General features: G+C 43.1%; 1 non-coding gene across 1 annotated transcript; it reads left to right on the plus strand.

The window, feature by feature from the left end:
• The first annotated feature begins 9,257 nt into the window (after positions 1-9,257).
• On the plus strand, positions 9,258-9,362 carry LOC115933490 (U6 spliceosomal RNA). Its single transcript, XR_004069319.1, has one exon. It is a non-coding gene; the product is annotated as a U6 spliceosomal RNA (small nuclear RNA).
• The last annotated feature ends 7,773 nt before the right edge of the window (positions 9,363-17,135 follow it).

The raw sequence follows: 17,135 nt of genomic DNA on the forward strand, positions 1-17,135 counted from the left end.
ACCCTCTACCCTTGGCAGGAGTCTGATCCCAATTCAGGGAGGGTTGGGGCGTGGTGGTGGCCATCCCCACTCCAGGCTGGCAGCACCACAGTGCTCCTGGTGGACAATCAGCCTTAGTTGAGCCTTGAAAGGGGCAAGCCTTTTGCCCAGCCCTTTACTGACAGTGTCCCAGCTCTGAGTTTTAAAGACACTGGTAGCCCATTTGCTGTAGGCTGAGGTGGCAGGCCTGTGGGAAGGGGAGACACCTGGAGGAAAGGGAACCTGGAACCTGTCAGACCCAACAGAGCACCTGCCCACAGGCATCTGTGAGGTCCCCTGCCCTGGAGGCTTTCTCAGCAGGCTCTGTGCCTGGAGGAATCCTCTCTTCCTCCTTCCAACTTTTTCTGAGCCTGGCTTGTGTTTGTTGTGCCTTCGAACCAGCAGGAGATAACCCTTCTGGGATGAACCACAAAATTCAAATTGTATAATTTCAGTGATTCCAAATATGAGATAAATATTCTGATATTTACATTTAAAATTGGCATTGTGTGATATAAAAGTGGAGGGTAAAATGCATGCCAAAATTTTTTATTTGTCGTTTTTCTTTTCTGTTTTTGAGACAGAGTCTTGCTCTGTTGCTCAGGCTGGAGTGCAATGGCGCGATCTCGGCTCACTGTAACCTCCGCCTCCTGGGTTCAAGTGATTCTCCCACTTCAGCCTCCCGGGTAAGTGGGATTACAGGTACCCGCCATCATGCCTGGCTAATTTTTGGTATTTTTGTAGAGACAGGGTTTCACTATGTTGACCAGGCTGGTCTCGAACTCCTGACCTCAGGTGATCCACCTGCCTCGGCCTCCCAAAGTGCTGGGATTACATGTGTGAGCCACTGAGCCCGTCCTGTAGTTTTTCTTAGAATGACATTAAGTAGCAAATAAGCACCATGACAAGTCAAGAGAAAGACTATAAAAGAAGGAAAAAGCTTATGTCTACCATTTTGTGTATGTAATAAAATATACATAAAATATACCATTTTAACTATTTTTGAGTGTGCAGTGGTACTTAGTCAACCCTCTGTATCCATCAGTTCCACATCCCTGGGTTCCACATCCATGGAGTCAACCAACCATGGATCGAAAATATTCAGGAAAAAGGCTGGTGTGGTGGCTGACACCTGTAATCCCAGCACTTTGGGAGACCTAGGCAGGAGGATCACTTGAGGCCAGAAGTTCAAGGCCAGCCTGGGCAACATAGTGAGACCCTGTCTCTACAAAAAAAAGAAAAAATATATTCAGGGAAAAAAAGACTAAGTTCCAAAAAGCAAGCCTTGAATTTGCAAGGTACCAAGTACTATGTTGAATTCATAAGAATGATGTGTAGGCATTGTATTGGGTATTATAAGTAATCTAGAGATGAATTAAAGTATGCAGGAGGATGTGTGTAGGTTATATGCAAATACTATATCATTTATTATCAGGGACTTGAGAATCCATGGATTTTGGTGTCCTTGATGAATCCTAGAACGAATCCTCCTCCAATACTGCAGGACAGCTGTACATTCACATTGTTGTGCAACCATCACCACCATCCATCTCCAGAACTTTTTCATCTCCCCAAACTGAAATTGTACCCATTAAACAATAATTCCACATCCTTCCTCATTCCAGTTCCTGACAACCACCATTTTATTTTATTTTATTTTTATTTTTTTCAGACAGGGTCTTGCTCTGTCACCCAGGCTAGAGTAGAGTGGCATGATCTCGGCTCACTGCAACCTCCCCCTCCTGGGTTCATGCGATTCTCCTGTCTCAGCCTCCCAAGTAGCTGGGACTACAGGCACGTGCCACCATGCCCGGCTAATTTTTGTATTTTTAATAGAGACGGGGTTTTGCCATGTTGGCCAGGCTAGTCTTGAACTCCTGACCTCAAGTGATCTGCTTGCCTTGGCCTCCCAAAGTGCTAGGATTACAGGCGTGAGCCACCGTGCCCAGCCACCATTCTATTTTCTGTCTCTATAAATTTGACTGTTGTAGGCACCTCATATTATATTTGTCTTTTTGTGTCTGGCTTTATGTGTACCTTTAAAAGCACGTTTTTCCTGTCTTTTGACCAAGAGGTTGCGTATTTTCATTTTTGCACAGAGCCGCACAGATTATGTAGCCTGTCCTGCTGAGGCGTGCGCTTCTATTAGCCCTTCTGTTTTTGCTGCAGATGTGTGACCTGTGTTTTGGGAATATATTATCTCTTGTTAGATTATGGGCTCCTTTAAGACAGCTGGGGATTTAAATTTCCCGGTAACTCCTGGAGGTCTTGCAGAGTAGCAGGGCACCTCTAGCTGTTCCCTCCAGTTCCAGACTCACGTGGTTTGAGATGTACAGAGAGATTCCTCAATTCTCCATGCAGGAGTTTTGTTTTGCTTCTAGAGCACAGCTAAACTGCAAGGACAGAAAATCTTGCTGAGAATGAAGAATGCTCAAAATTCAAGATAATTGCATGAATAGTTAAAATTGCCTGGCAAAAGCTTTTTCTGCTCACTTTTCTGCATTCAGACTGTGAAAGAAAAATAGAATCTTGGGACCTCAAATTCACTATGCCAAAGCTTGGGAACTGAGTCATGCAAACAAAAAAAGCAAAAATAAAACAAAAATACGGCCTTTCTTTTGTTCCCAAACAGCTGTAATTTCACATGCTCACCTTATCTTATAAAAAATGTAGATTGACTGAGCATGAGACTAATGCATAAGTGACTTTTCCTCTACCCCTTTCTTTTTACATGTAAAACGTAGACTCACTGAACTCTAACCGGAGCCTCACAAGAATGTAACCACTTGCCTCATTGCCTACCCACCCTCCTTTTTTTTTTTTTTCCTTCCCCTCCTGCTTGCCCTTTCCTCTGTGAAAGGAAAATAAAAACTTGGGACCCTAATTTCACTATGCCAAAAGAAAAATATTAAGCTGAAAGCTGAATTATCCAAGAAGCTACTTTTCCTTTTGTTCCTAAGCAAGTAGCTACAGATAAAAAGTTAAGTATCTCCACAGAGCTCTATGTTCACCTTAGCTTCTACAAAGATGAATATATAATTGACTATTCCCCTACCTGTTCCTTTTCTCTTGCAACATGTGGATTCAGTCATGTGACCATACCCTCCGTCTTTCCCCTCCAGCCTGCTTTTCCCACTTTTAAATATTGAAGCCCTCAAAACCATATTTGGAGAAAGGCACAGACCTGTCTCCCAAGTGCACGTCCTTAACGCTGGCAACATAAATTTCTAAATTAATTGTTACCTATCTCAGATACTTTTTGGTTTACACCTCTTGAAATATTGAAGTTCCCCAAATCCTCTTTGGAAAAACACGGGTCATAGATCCTATTGTGACTTGGGTTTCTTTTTCCCAGGCACGTCCTCAGCCTTGGCAAAATAAACTTCGAATCAATTGAGATCTGCCATGGTCATGTTTTGGTTTACAAGATGAAAGAAAATGAGATTCCAGCTCTAATGTCAATTCCAGATTTCTTCCCACTTTGCTTCACTGCTGCAGGGGTTCCCTGGCATGCACAGGTCACAGCACACAAAAGCCCCCCACAAGCCTAATCACTAATCTGCCCCAAAGCCCCCCAGCCTAGGAAAGGGATGTGGGAAACAGCTCTAATCTGGGTGCAGACTCAGTGCCAGTGCCCTTCACACAAATTCTGCAAATTCTAAAGAAAACCCAAAGCGGTAAAAAAAAAAAAAAAAAAAAAAAAAAAATCTGCTGCCCCAAGGGGTTTGGCTTATCTTTTTAAATAGGAAATCTTTACTCCAAGCCAGTGACAGGGCTTTTGTGCTGATGAGGGCCCTAGGAGCACAGTAGGTCCTGCTTGAGGGCAGCTCCCACACTCACCTGGTGTTTTATTCAGCTAAAACTGATTAGGCATGTTTCACCACTGCCTTAGGGCTTTTCTAATATCCTGAAATTGCTTCATGTTCTTTTAACCGAAAAAGCAGGGGCAACAGAAAAATGGGAGCGCTTCTTTTTTTTTTTTTTACAAAGGTGGGCTTCACTGTTGGAAAGCTGGTGGAACCTTTGGGTATTTCAAAGCCCAAAAGAAAAGCGGCTGGTTAATGAATTAAAGGCAGGATGATGGGCCTTGGGGTCGACCACCAGCAGGAGGCGCTGTGGAGGTCCAGGGAGCAATCCATCTGCTTGCTTCACCATTTCCTTCTGGGACAAATGAGCCAGCTGTGCCTTGATGGGGGCAGTCAAAACAAGGCAAGTGATGAGAAGAACCCTGACAGCCTCAGGTCATTGGGACATCACTAAAGAGGAAATGCCCTCACCAGACTAGTTTTGTCTCCTTGCACAATCTTGCAGCCACTTTTGGTTTTATAGCCAGTGTTGACCAAGATGATACTTCCAGGAGTAGCTCAGATTTGGCTTCCTGAGACTCCAGTTGCAATCCTGTGACAAGAAGGTGCTGAGAACTAATCATTCTCACACAGGCACTTCCAGGGCAAATCTCTGCCAGGCCTAAGGAGTCTCCGGCCCCAGCCACTCATTCCTAGCAACATTCCACACTCTTTGTTTTGTTTTTGAGATGGAGTCTCGCTGTGTTGCCCAGGCTGGAAGTGCAGTGGTGCGATCTCGGCTCACTGTAACCTCTGCCTCCCAGGTTCCAGCAATTCTCCTGCCTCAGCCTCCTGAGTAGCTGGGAATACAGGCATGTGCCACCATGCCCAGCTAATTTTTGTATTATTCGTAGAGATGGGGCTTCACCATGTTGGCCAGGCTGGTCTTGAACTCCTGACCTCAGGTGATCCACCTGCCTCAGCCTCCCAAAGTGCTGGGATTACAGGCATGAGCCACTGCACCCGGCCCATTCCACACTCTTAAACCCAGTCTTAAGGTGAGGCCAGGCTGCTGCCATATTTGCCGTTCTGCATGCCTTCTCCAGTCTTAGGAGAAGGTCTACATGGTCACCTTCCTTCATCCCCACAGGGAAAGTCACTTGCTCATCCACAGGCAGAGCCCTGTCCAGGGCTCCAGTGTCAACCATGACTGGAGACAATAGGCTGTCAATAGATTCTATCCCAAGTTCTTGGACAAGAAATTTTGGAATAAATGCCAAACTTATAGGATAAATGCCAAATTCTTGTCCAAGAACTTGGGATAGAAGCCCCATTGCTGCCCTGCCCTTGGACCCAAGTCTAATAAGTGGGCTCTGACATTGTTCTTGAGGATTGACTCTGCCTTGATCACCTCTCCTGGCCCCCAGACTTGCTAAACCGTGGCTATGTTTATCCCAGCAAAGCTCCACAGGACTCAGAGTTACTGAAATCCAGCCTGGTAGCAAGGGGTCTTATTCAAGGGGTCTTATTCCTACCATGACTCCTCTCTTCTCCTGCCCCTGAATTCTCTACCCTTCAGAGGAGCTTTTTTTGTTTGTTTTATTTTATTTTATTTTAATCCTATGACACTACTTTTTTGCCTGATTGCCACTGTTAATTTTTATTTTTATTTGAGACAGGCTGGGGTGCAGTGGTGCAATCTCTGCTCACTGCAACCTTTGCCTCCTGGGTTCAAGTGATTCTTATGCCTCAACCTCCCGAGTAGCTGGAACTACAGGCGTGCGCCACCATGCCCGGCTAATTTTTGTATTTTTAGTAGAGACGAGGTTTTGCCGTGTTGGCCAGACTGGTCTCAAACTCCTGGCCTCAAGTGATCTGCCCACCGTGGCCTCTCAAAGTGTTGGGATTACAGGCGTGAGCCACCGCGCCTGGCCTGCCGCTGTTGACTATGTCTTCAGATACACAGTGTTGCATGAGGGACCAATAAATCACAGGAAAGATATAGAGATGGCAGTTTAAACATATCAAAAAATGCATAACTTCACTTATAATAAGATAAATTAATATTAAAACTATACCAAAATTATTTCAAAAAGCTTTTTAAAGTTTAAAAAACCTATACTGGGCTGGGTGCAGTGGCTCACGCCTGTAATCCCAGCACTTTGGGAGCCAGGGCAGGCAGATCACGAGGTCAGGAGATCAAGACCATCCTGGCTAACACGGTGAAACCCTGTCTCTACCAAAAATACAAAAAAATTAGCCGGGCGTGGTGGCAGGTGCCTGTAGTCCCAGCTACTCGGGAGGCTGAGGCAGGAGAATGGCATGAACCTGGGAGGTGGAGCTTGCAGTGAGCCGAGATCGTGCCACTGCACTCCAGCCTGGGTGACAAAGCGAGACTCAATCTCAAAAAAAGAAAAAAGAAAAAAAAAAAAAACTTATATGAAATCCCATTTTTCACCTATAGAATTGGTAAGTATCAAAAAAGTTGATAATGTTGTTGGCAAAGATGCAGGAAAATAGGTTTTTGTTTTGTTTTGTTTTTTTGAGACAGTTTATTGCCCAGGTTGGAGTGCAGTGGTGCGATCACGGCTCCCTGCAGCCTCAACCTCCCAAGTTTGAGTGATTTCCCCACCTCATCCTCCTGAGTAGCTGGGACTATAGGCACAAACAACCACACCCAACTGATTTTTAAATTTTCTTTTTTTTTTTTTTTTTTAGATGGAATCTCGCTCTGTTGCCCAGGCTGGAGTGCAGTGGCGCAATCTCCACTCACTGCAACCTCCACTTCCCAGGTTCAAGCGATTCTCCTGCCTCAGCCTCCCAAGTAGATGGGATTACAGGCATTTGCCATCACACCGAGCTAATTTTTGTATTTGGTCTCGAACTCCTGGGCTCAAGCCATCCTCCTGCCTCAGCTTCCCAAAATGCTGGGATCACAGGTTTGAGCCACCATGCCTGACCAGGAAAATGATTGTTTTGTCTGAGACAGGGTCAGGCTCTGTCTCCCAGGCTGCAGCATAATGGCGTGATCTGGGCTCACTGCAACCTCTGCCTTCTGCGCTCAAACCATCCTACCATCTCAGCCTCCTGAGTAGCTGGGACTACTGGCACGTGCCACCAAGCTCTGCTAATTTTTTGTTGTTGTTGTTGTATATTTGGTAGAGATGGTGTTTCACCATGTTGGCAAGCTGATCTCAAAACCTGCTGGGCTCAATTGATCCTCCCACCTCGGTCTCCCAAAGTGCTGGGATTATAGATGTGAGCCACTGCACCCGGCCAAAAATAGATTTAAAGTGCATATATCCTTTAATTTGGCAATTCTTCTTCTAATACTGTGTTCTAAGGATATATGAGCAGCATTGCTCACAATAGCAAAAGTTTGAAAACAGCCTAATGGAGAGCTGTTTAGATAAATCATGGGAAAAGTCGTGCTGCCCCAGGCTCTTCTGGAGCTCAGCACTGTGTGGGAAGCTGCTGGGTAGGTTGCTCTTGGGTGCAAGGTGTAGTAGGCTGAATAATGCCCCCACCAAATATGTCCATATTCTAATCCCCAGAAGCTGTGAATCTTATTTTATTTTTATTTTTGATTAGAGACAGTGTCTTCTTGCTCTATAACCCAGGCTGGAGTGCAGTGGCTTGATCATAGATCACTGCAGCCTTGACCTCCCGGGCTCAAGCAATCCTCTGGCTCAGCCACCTAAGTAGCTGGGACTATAGGTGCACACTAACCTGCCCAGCTTATTTTTTGTTTGTTTGTTTGTTTTTGAGACAGAGTCTTTCTCTGTTGCCCAGGCTGTAGTGCAGTGGCGTGATCTCCGCTCACTGCAACCTCCACCTCCCAGGTTCAAGCGGTTCTCCCGCCTCAGCCTCTGGAGTAGCTGGGACTACAGGCACATGCCACCACATCTGACTAATTTTTGTATTTTTCATAGAGATGGGTTTTCGCCATGTTTGCCAGGCTGGTCTCAAACTTCTGGCCGATCCACCTGCCTCAGCCTCCCAAAGTGCTGGGATTACAGGCGTAAGCCATTGTGTCCAGCCTCCAGCTAATTTTTTTAAAAAGCTTTTGTAGAGACAGGGTCTCACTACGTTGCCCAGGCTGGTCTCAAGCTCCTGGTCTTCAAGGGATCCTCCCATCTCAGCCTCCCAAAGTGTTGGGATTACAGGCATGAGCCACTGCACCCAGCTGAATCTTATTTTATATGGCAAAAGGGACTTTGCAGATGTTGACTAAGGTTCTTGAGATGGGGAGACTATTCTGAATCATCTGGGTGGGCCCAATGTAATCATGACGGCTGTATAAGAAGGAGGCAGTAGGAGACAATTGTTCAGCGACACAGCAGAGGTTGGAGTGATGTGCGTTGAAGACAGAGGAAGGGGCCACAAGCTAAGGAATAGAGGAGGCCACCAGGAGCTGAAAAAGGCAAGGAAACAGATCCTCCCCTCAGAGGCTCCAGAAGGAAACAACACCTTGACTCTTTTTTTTTTTCTAAAGAGATGGACTAAAGTATGTTGCCCAGGCTGGACTCCAACTCCTGGGCTCCAGCAATCCTCCTGCCTCAGCTTCCCAAGTAGCTAGGACTACAAGGGTGTGCTCCTATGCTCAACTAACACCTTGACTTTAATCCAGTGCAACTGATTTCTGATTTCGGACCTCCAGAACTATAATAATTTTTTGTTGTTTTAAGCCACAAATTTGTGATAATTTTTTGCAACAGCAATAGGAAACTAAGGCATAGGCATCCTAGCCTTGAGAGTTCAGGGTCGCTGGCCTAGTCCAGGCTGGCCCAGGGACAAGGAAGGCCTTCTGAAGGGGAAATCCAGTCTCTGTTCTGGCTCTCCACGCCCCCATACATTCACAGGTGTTAGAGTTTGATCTCCTTCAAGAGAAAGGGAATCTTCAGAAAAGTCACATCACAGACATGCAGGCCCCTGGGAAACAGTGGTTAGGCTCTTCTCAGAGATGAGTTCATGGAAAGACACCCTGAGGCCTCCCTTCACATGGCAGCTCTAGCAAGTGCATCTGTATCCAATGGCCCATTGACATTTCAACCTTCTACAGAGATTTCCCCTGGCTCCTCTTCTTTCTGGCCCCTAAGTTTAAATTTCTGAGCACATAGATGTGTTGGCTAGACAGTCATCTCCTCTCTGCAAGTTGAGTCACAAGAGTCCTTCCCAGCAGGAGGGGAGCACCACCTCAGGGAGAACTCGGGTTGACCAGGCAGTGACTTCCTTGTGCAGATACATTTTCCCCCTGAACAACCTGGGTGTGTCTCATACAACTGCTAGGAGCCAGGACCAGGGAAAGCAAGTAAGCCCTTCCTGCATTCTCCCCTAGGGCCCTGTTTTGATCATGCAATCTGTTCTCCTCTCTTTCCTGTTGAGATAGAAGAGAACAGGATTCATCTACTTAAATTTTGATTGGAGAATTACTCATTTGGAAAGTAAAAATTTGTGCTCACTTCAGCAGCACATATAGTAAAAATTGGAATGATATAGAGATTAGCATGGCCCCTGTGGAAGGATGACATGCAAATTCATGAAGCCTTCCATACTTTTAAAAAATAAAAATAAAGGGGCCAGGTGCAGTGGCTCACGCCTGTAATCCCAGCACTTGGGGAGGCTAAGACGGGTGGATCACGAGGTCAGGAGTTCGAGACCAGCCTGGCCAACATGGTGAAACCCCGTCTCTACTAAAAATACAAAAAATTAGCCGGGGGGTGGTGGCAGGTGCCTGTAATTCTAGCTACTCCGGAGGCTGAGGCAGGAGAATCACTTGAACCTGGGAGGCGGAGGTTGCAGGGAGCCCAGATCATGCCACTGCACTCCAGCCTAGGCAACAATGTGAGACTCCATCTCAAATAAATAAATAAATGAAAAGAAAGAAGAAAATAAAACATAAATAAGACTGTAGATTAACAGTAGGGAATAACTATAGGTACGCACCACCATGCAGCTATAGTTATGTCCCTAACAGGTAGGTACATAACTCTGATATTAGAAATGAGGAGAAAAAAAGGCCTGAGAAAAACAAAGAAGTCCTAATTTTGGAAGAACAATATCAGAGAAAATAATTTTTACCTACCCTGTATATTTTAGTGTGATATTTCCTGTTCTGGAGTACTAACTGTGGACAACCTTATATCTGAGGCAAAAAGATAGTGAGTAGAACTGAGAGCCCATTCAAAGAAATGCAAAAACCACAGCAATGGATGATCTTAACATACTTTCACATTCTAGACCATGTGATGGCACTGCTACCACCTATTCTCCTGCAGGTATATCTCCTGGTGCCCCCTGTTCCATTGCAGGTATGTACGCTGGCCATGGGCTGTGGTAGAAGGAGTCACACATACTCCCTCATTAGCCTTGGGGATAATCTGCTATATGAAGGGTAAGCTCCTGTCCAAGACGAGGTGCTACCAAATTTGGGGAGGTCACTTGCCTCTGCTTCTCACTTCTCCCAGGGCAGTCTATAGCCATTGTAACTTAGCTAATGCTTATCACAATCAGCCATCTTCTGGAAGGAGAGAGCAGATAGATGCTCGTCCATCTTCTCCAACCTGTCTATCATCTTTAAAACTCTACTTATTTTGATTATCATAGTATGCAGAGCGAAAGACGGAGGGAGAGCAGGCAGCTCCCCGGCAGAATATTCAGGATCTGCTGTACCTCAATCTGTAAATTCACAGCAACTTTTTCAACTGAATGAAAAGAATGTTCAGGATCTGCTACACTTCAGTCTGTAAATTCACAGCAATTTTTTCAACTGAATGGAAAGAACGATAGTTACTGTTTAATAGAGAAGACCAGCACTGTATGAGGTTCGAGGTGCTCTCCTGACACATCTCTACCACTCCAAAACCTACCCAGTTTACAAAACAAAGAATCACAACCTCAGCAAAGGTTAAAACAAATTACTGGAAAGGAAAAACAGTTTGATTAAATGATTAAAAGATAAATTATGGGAAGAAGAAAACAGGGGTAAGAGCAGTGTTCTAAAACTTGATTGTGGTGATGGCTGCATAACTCTATGAATTCACTAAAAATCACTGAACTGTACACTTAAAGTAGGTGAATTTTATGGTACGTAAATTTACCTTTAAAAAAGCTGTTAAAAAAAGAGAAACATTTTCAAAAAAAGTATGGCTCATCATCCAAACTATGAATATTATGCAGCCTTTCAAAAGAATGAGGCAGATTCCATCCTGGCTAACACCGTGAAACTCCATCATCCTGGCTAACACGGTGAAACCTCGTCTCTACTAAAAATACAAAAAATTAGTTGGGCATGGTGGTGGGTGCCTGTAGTCCCAGCTACTCAGGAGGCTGAGGCAGGAGAATGGCGTGAACCCGGGAGGCAGAGTTTGCAGTGAGCCGAGATAGTACCACTGCACTCCAGTCTCGGTGACAGAGCGAGACTCTGTCTCAAAAAACAAACAAACAAACAAAAAAGAATGAGGCAGTTCTATATGCATTAATATGAAACAATCTCCAATAAATATTAAGTGAAAAATAAGGGAGCAGAACAGTATGCATAATATGGTATACTGTCTTATAAAAACATTTGAAAGATTACATATATTTACATAGATTATTTCTGAAAGGATATACAAGAAACCTGGGGTTGCCTCTGGGGAATAGGTGGGAGCTAGGAGTGAGAGGGAGACTTACTTTTCACTGTATTCTTTTTTATGCCTTTTGAATTCTGTGTTATAAGCTTTTTATGATCTATTTTATTTTTTATTTTTATTTTTTTGACACAGGGTCTCACTCCGTCACCCAGGCTGAAGTGCAGTGGCACAAACCCGGCTCACTGCAGCCTCCACCTCCTGGGCTCAAGTGATCTTCCCCCAGCCTCCTGAATAGCTGGGACCACAAGTTCATGCCACCATGCCAGGCTAGTTTTTAAAATTTTTTTAGAGACAAGGTCTCATCATGTTGCTCAGGCTGGTCTCAAACTCCTGGGCCCAAATGATCGTCCCACCTTAGCCTTCCAAAGTGTTAGGATTACAGACGTAAGCCACAGCGCCTGGCCTGATCTGTTTTTGAGTAAACAAAATTATTATTTGTTTTAAAGAAATAAACAAAATGACAAGCCTTCCACCTCAAGCAAATAACACTTTGAAAAAGATTTTCTATCTTTGGTCATCAAATTTGAACTACAGTTCTTAAATATAAGGCTCATATAAGTTGATTATAATAAAGTAGTTTGAATTTAGGCTCCAATGTTAGGTTTGAAGTGGAAAAGTAGGATTGGTTTTTAGCAACATTTTTTTTTTTTTTTTTTGAGACGGAGTCTCACTCTGTAGCAATGTTTTCTTTCAGGATGGGTGGACTTCTTGTTTGGGTTACTTATCTTTATCCTCTGAATATCCAACTATTCTCATTGTCAGGACTCCACCCAGCTGTACCCATAAACAGAAAGGACCCACTGGCCACTTCTCCAGGACAGCGAGGTAGTGGACATGCACAAGGACCTTGCCCCTGTTCAGATCCATGAAAGAAGTGCTGTGCCTCCCTTGACTTGATAAAGAAGGAGCCAGTTTCTTCCCAGTTTCCTCGAGAACTCACAGGTGACAAAACAACTTCAGCCCCTATGTCCACAGTGTGTGCTATTATACTTTGCCTGGAGAGGAAAAACCTGTTATCCTTAACTACCCTCACTGGCTCTTCTCTTCCTCACTGAGTATCAGAAGACCAGGAGGAGAAAATAAAGCTTGCTAGTTTCTTACCCATACTGTTATTCTATGAGTAAAGACCCACTCATTCAAAGAAAACCAATCTGTTTCTAGCTCCACTCCTGAAACTAGGAAGTTGGTCCTTAGCCTGATGAAGTCAACCTCTTGGAGAAATTTTTAAGTTCTTATTTATTTATTTATTTATTTATTTATTTATTTTTTATTATTATACTTTAAGTTTTAGGGTACATGTGCACAATGTGCAGGTTAGTTACATATGTATACATGTGCCATGCTGGTGCGCTGCACCCACTAACTCATCATCTAGCATTAGGTATATCTCCCAGTGCTATCCCTCCCCCCTCCCCCCACCCCACAACAGTCCCCAGAGTGTGATGTTCCCCTTCCTGTGTCCAGGTGTTCTCATTGTTCAATTCCCACCTATGAGTGAGAATATGCGGTGTTTGGTTTTTTGTTCTTGTGATAGTTTACTGAGAATGATGATTTCCAATTTCATCCATGTCCCTACAAAGGACGTGAACTCATCATTTTTTATGGCTGCATAGTATTCCATGGTGTATATATGCCACATTTTCTTAATCCAGTCTATCATTGTTGGACATTTGGGTTGGTTCCAAGTCTTTGCTATTGTGAATAATGCTGCAATAAACATACATGTGCATGTGTCTTTACAGCAGCATGATTTATAGTCCTTTGGGTATATACCCAGTAATGGAATGGCTGGGTCAAATGGTATTTCTAGTTCTAGATCCCTGAGGAATCGCCACACTGACTTCCACAATGGTTGAACTAGTTTACAGTCCCACCAACAGTGTAAGTGTTCCTATTTCTCCACATCCTCTCCAGCACCTGTTGTTTCCTGACTTTTTTATGATTGCCATTCTAACTGGTGTGAGATGGTATCTCATTGTGGTTTTGATTTGCATTTCTCTGATGGCCAGTGATGGTGAGCATTTTTTCATGTGTTTGTTGGCTGCATAAATGTCTTCTTTTGAGAAGTGTCTGTTCATGTCCTTTGCCCACTTTTTGATGGGGTTGTTTGTTTTTTTCTTGTAAATTTGTTTGAGTTCATTGTAGATTCTGGATATTAGCCCTTTGTCAGATGAGTAGGTTGTAAAAATTTTCTCCCATTTTGTAGGTTGCCTGTTCGCTCTGATGGTAGTTTCTTTTGCTGTGCAGAAGCTCTTTAGTTTAATTAGATCCTATTTGTCAATTTTGGCTGTTGTTGCCATTGCTTTTGGTGTTTTAGACATGAAGTCCTTACCCATGCCTATGTCCTGAATGGTAATGCCTAGGTTTTCTTCTAGGGTTTTTATGGTTTTAGGTCTAACGTTTAAGCCTTTAATCCATCTTGAATTGATTTTTGTATAAGGTGTAAGGAAGGGCTCCAATTTCAGCTTTCTACATATGGCTAGCTAGTTTTCCCAGGACCATTGATTAAATAGGGAATCCTTTCCCCATTGCTTGTTTTTGTCAGGTTTGTCAAAGATCAGATAGTTGTAGATATGCGGCATTATTTCTGAGGGCTCTGTTCTGTTCCATTGATCTATATCTCTGTTTTGGTACCAGTACCATGCTGTTTTGGTTACTGTAGCCTTGTAGTATATAGTTTGAAGTCAGGTAGTGTGATGCCTCCAGCTTTGTTCTTTTGGCTTAGGATTGACTTGGCGATGTGGGCTCTTTTTTGGTTCCATATGAACTTTAAAGTAGTTTTTCCAATTCTGTGAAGAAAGTCATTGGTAGCTTGATGGGGATGGCATTGAATCTATAAATTACCTTGGGCAGTATGGCCATTTTCACAATATTCATTCTTCCTACCCATGAGCATGGAATGTTCTTCCATTTGTTTGTATCCTCTTTTATTTCCTTGAGCAGTGGTTTGTAGTTCTCCTTGAAGAGGTCCTTCACATCCCTTGTAAGTTGGATTCCTAGGTATTTTATTCTCTTTGAAGCAATTGTGAATGGGAGTTGACTCATGATTTGGCTCTCTGTTTGTCTGTTGTTGGTGTATAAGAATGCTTGTGATTTTTGTACATTGATTTTGTATCCTGAGACTTTGCTGAAGTTGCTTATCAGCTTAAGGAGATTTTGGGCTGAGACAATGGGGTTTTCTAGATATACAATCATGTCGTCTGCAAACAGGGACAATTTGACTTCCTCTTTTCCTAATTGAATACCCTTTATTTCCTTCTCCTGCCTAATTGCCCTGGCCAGAACTTCCAACACTATGTTGAATAGGAGTGGTGAGAGAGGGCATCCCTGTCTTGTGCCAGTTTTCAAAGGAAATGCTTCCAGTTTTTGCCTATTCAGTATGATATTGGCTGTGGGTTTGTCATAGATAGCTCTTATTATTTTGAGATACGTCCCATCAATACCTAATTTATTGAGAGTTTTTAGCATGAAGTGTTGTCGAATTTTGTCAAAGGCCTTTTCTGCATCTATTGAGATAATCATGTGGTTTTTGTCTTTGGTTCTGTTTATATGCTGGATTACATTTATTGATTTGCGTATATTGAACCAGCCTTGCATCCCAGGGATGAAGCCCACTTGATCATGGTGGATAAGCTTTTTGATGTGCTGCTGGATTTGGTTTGCCAGTATTTTATTGAGGATTTTTGCATCAATGTTCATCAAGGATATTGGTCTAAAATTCTCTTTTTTGGTTGTGTCTCTGCCTGGCTTTGGTATCAGAATGATGCTGGCCTCATAAAACGAGTTAGGGAGGATTCCCTCTTTTTCTATTGATTGGAATAGTTTCAGAAGGAATGGTACCAGTTCCTCCTTGTACCTCTGGTAGAATTCGGCTGTGAATCCATCTGGTCCTGGACTCTTTTTGGTTGGTAAACTATTGATTATTGCCACAATTTCAGCTCCTGTTATTGGTCTATTCAGAGATTCAACTTCTTCCTGGTTTAGTGTTGGGAGAGTGTATGTGTCAAGGAATTTATCCATTTCTTCTAGATTTTCTGGTTTATTTGCGTGGACGTGTTTGTAGTATTCTCTGATGGTAGTTTGTATTTCTGTGGGATCGGTGGTGATATCCCCTTTATCATTTTTTATTGCATCTATTTGATTCTTCTCTCTTTTTTTCTTTATTAGTCTTGCTAGTGGTCTATCAATTTTGTTGATCCTTTCAAAAAACCAGCTCTTGGATTCGTTAATTTTTTGAAGGGGTTTTTGTGTCTCTATTTCCTTCAGTTCTGCTCTGATTTTAGTTATTTCTTGCCTTCTGCTAGCTTTTGAATGTGTTTGCTCTTGCTTCTCTAGTTCTTTTAATTGTGATGTTAGGGTGTCAATTTTGGATCTTTCCTGCTTTCTCTTGTGGGCATTTAGTGCTATAAATTTCCCTCTACACACTGCTTTGAATGTGTCCCAGAGATTCTGGTATGTTGTGTCTTTGTTCTCATTGGTTTCAAAGAACATCTTTATTTCTGCCTTCATTTCATTATGGACCCGGTAGTCATTCAGGAGCAGGTTGTTCAGTTTCCATGTAGTTGAGCGGTTTTGAGTGAGATTCTTAATCCTGAGTTCTAGTTTGATTGCACTGTGGTCTGAGAGATAGTTTGTTATAATTTCTGTTCTTTTACATTTGCTGAGGGGAGCTTTACTTCCAACTATGTGGTCAATTTTGGAATAGGTGTGGTGTGGTGCAGAAAAAAATGTATATTCTGTTGATTTGGGGTGGAGAGTTCTGTAGATGTCTATTAGGTCCGCTTGGTGCAGAGCTGAGTTCCATTCCTGGGTATCCTTGTTGACTTTCTGTCTCATTGATCTGTCTAATGTTGACAGTGGGGTGTTAAAGTCTCCCATTATTAATGTGTGGGAGTCTAAGTCTCTTCGTAGGTCACTCGGGACTTGCTTTATGAATCTGGGTGCTCCTGTATTGGGTGCATATATATTTAGGATAGTTAGCTCTTCTTGTTGAATTGCTCCCTTTACCATTAAGTAATGGCCTTCTTTGTCTCTTTTGATCTTTGTTGGTTTAAAGTCTGTTTTATCAGAGACTAGGATTGCAACCCCTGCCTTTTTTTGTTTTCCATTTGCTTGGTAGATCTTCTTCCATCCTTTATTTTGAGCCTATGTGTGTCTCTGCCCATGAGATGGGTTTCCTGAATACAGCACACTGATGGGTCTTGACTCTTTATCCAATTTGCCAGTCTGTGTCTTTTAATTGGAGCATTTAGTCCATTTACATTTAAAGTTAATATTGTTATGTGTGAATTTGATCCTGTCATTATGATGTTAGCTGGTTATTTTGCTCGTTAGTTGATGCAGTTTCTTCCTAGTCTCGATGGTCTTTACATTTTGGCATGATTTTGCAGCGGCTGGTACCGGTTGTTCCTTTCCATGTTTGGCACTTCCTTCAGGAGCTCTTTTAGGGCAGGCCTGGTGGTGACAAAATCTCTCAGCATTTGCTTGTTTGTAAAGTATTTTATTTCTCCTTCACTTATGAAGCTTAGTTTGGCTGGATATGAAATTCTGGGTTGAAAATTCTTTTCTTTAAGAATGTTGAATATTGGCCCCCACTCTCTTCTGGCTTGTAGAGTTTCTGCTGAGAGATCAGCTGTTAGTCTGATGGGCTTCCCTTTGTGGGTAACCCGACCTTTCTCTCTGGCTGCCCTTAACATTT

Source organism: Gorilla gorilla, chromosome 9, assembly GCF_029281585.2.
Source record: "Gorilla gorilla gorilla isolate KB3781 chromosome 9, NHGRI_mGorGor1-v2.1_pri, whole genome shotgun sequence".
In the NCBI taxonomy this organism is placed as follows: domain Eukaryota; kingdom Metazoa; phylum Chordata; class Mammalia; order Primates; family Hominidae; genus Gorilla; species Gorilla gorilla.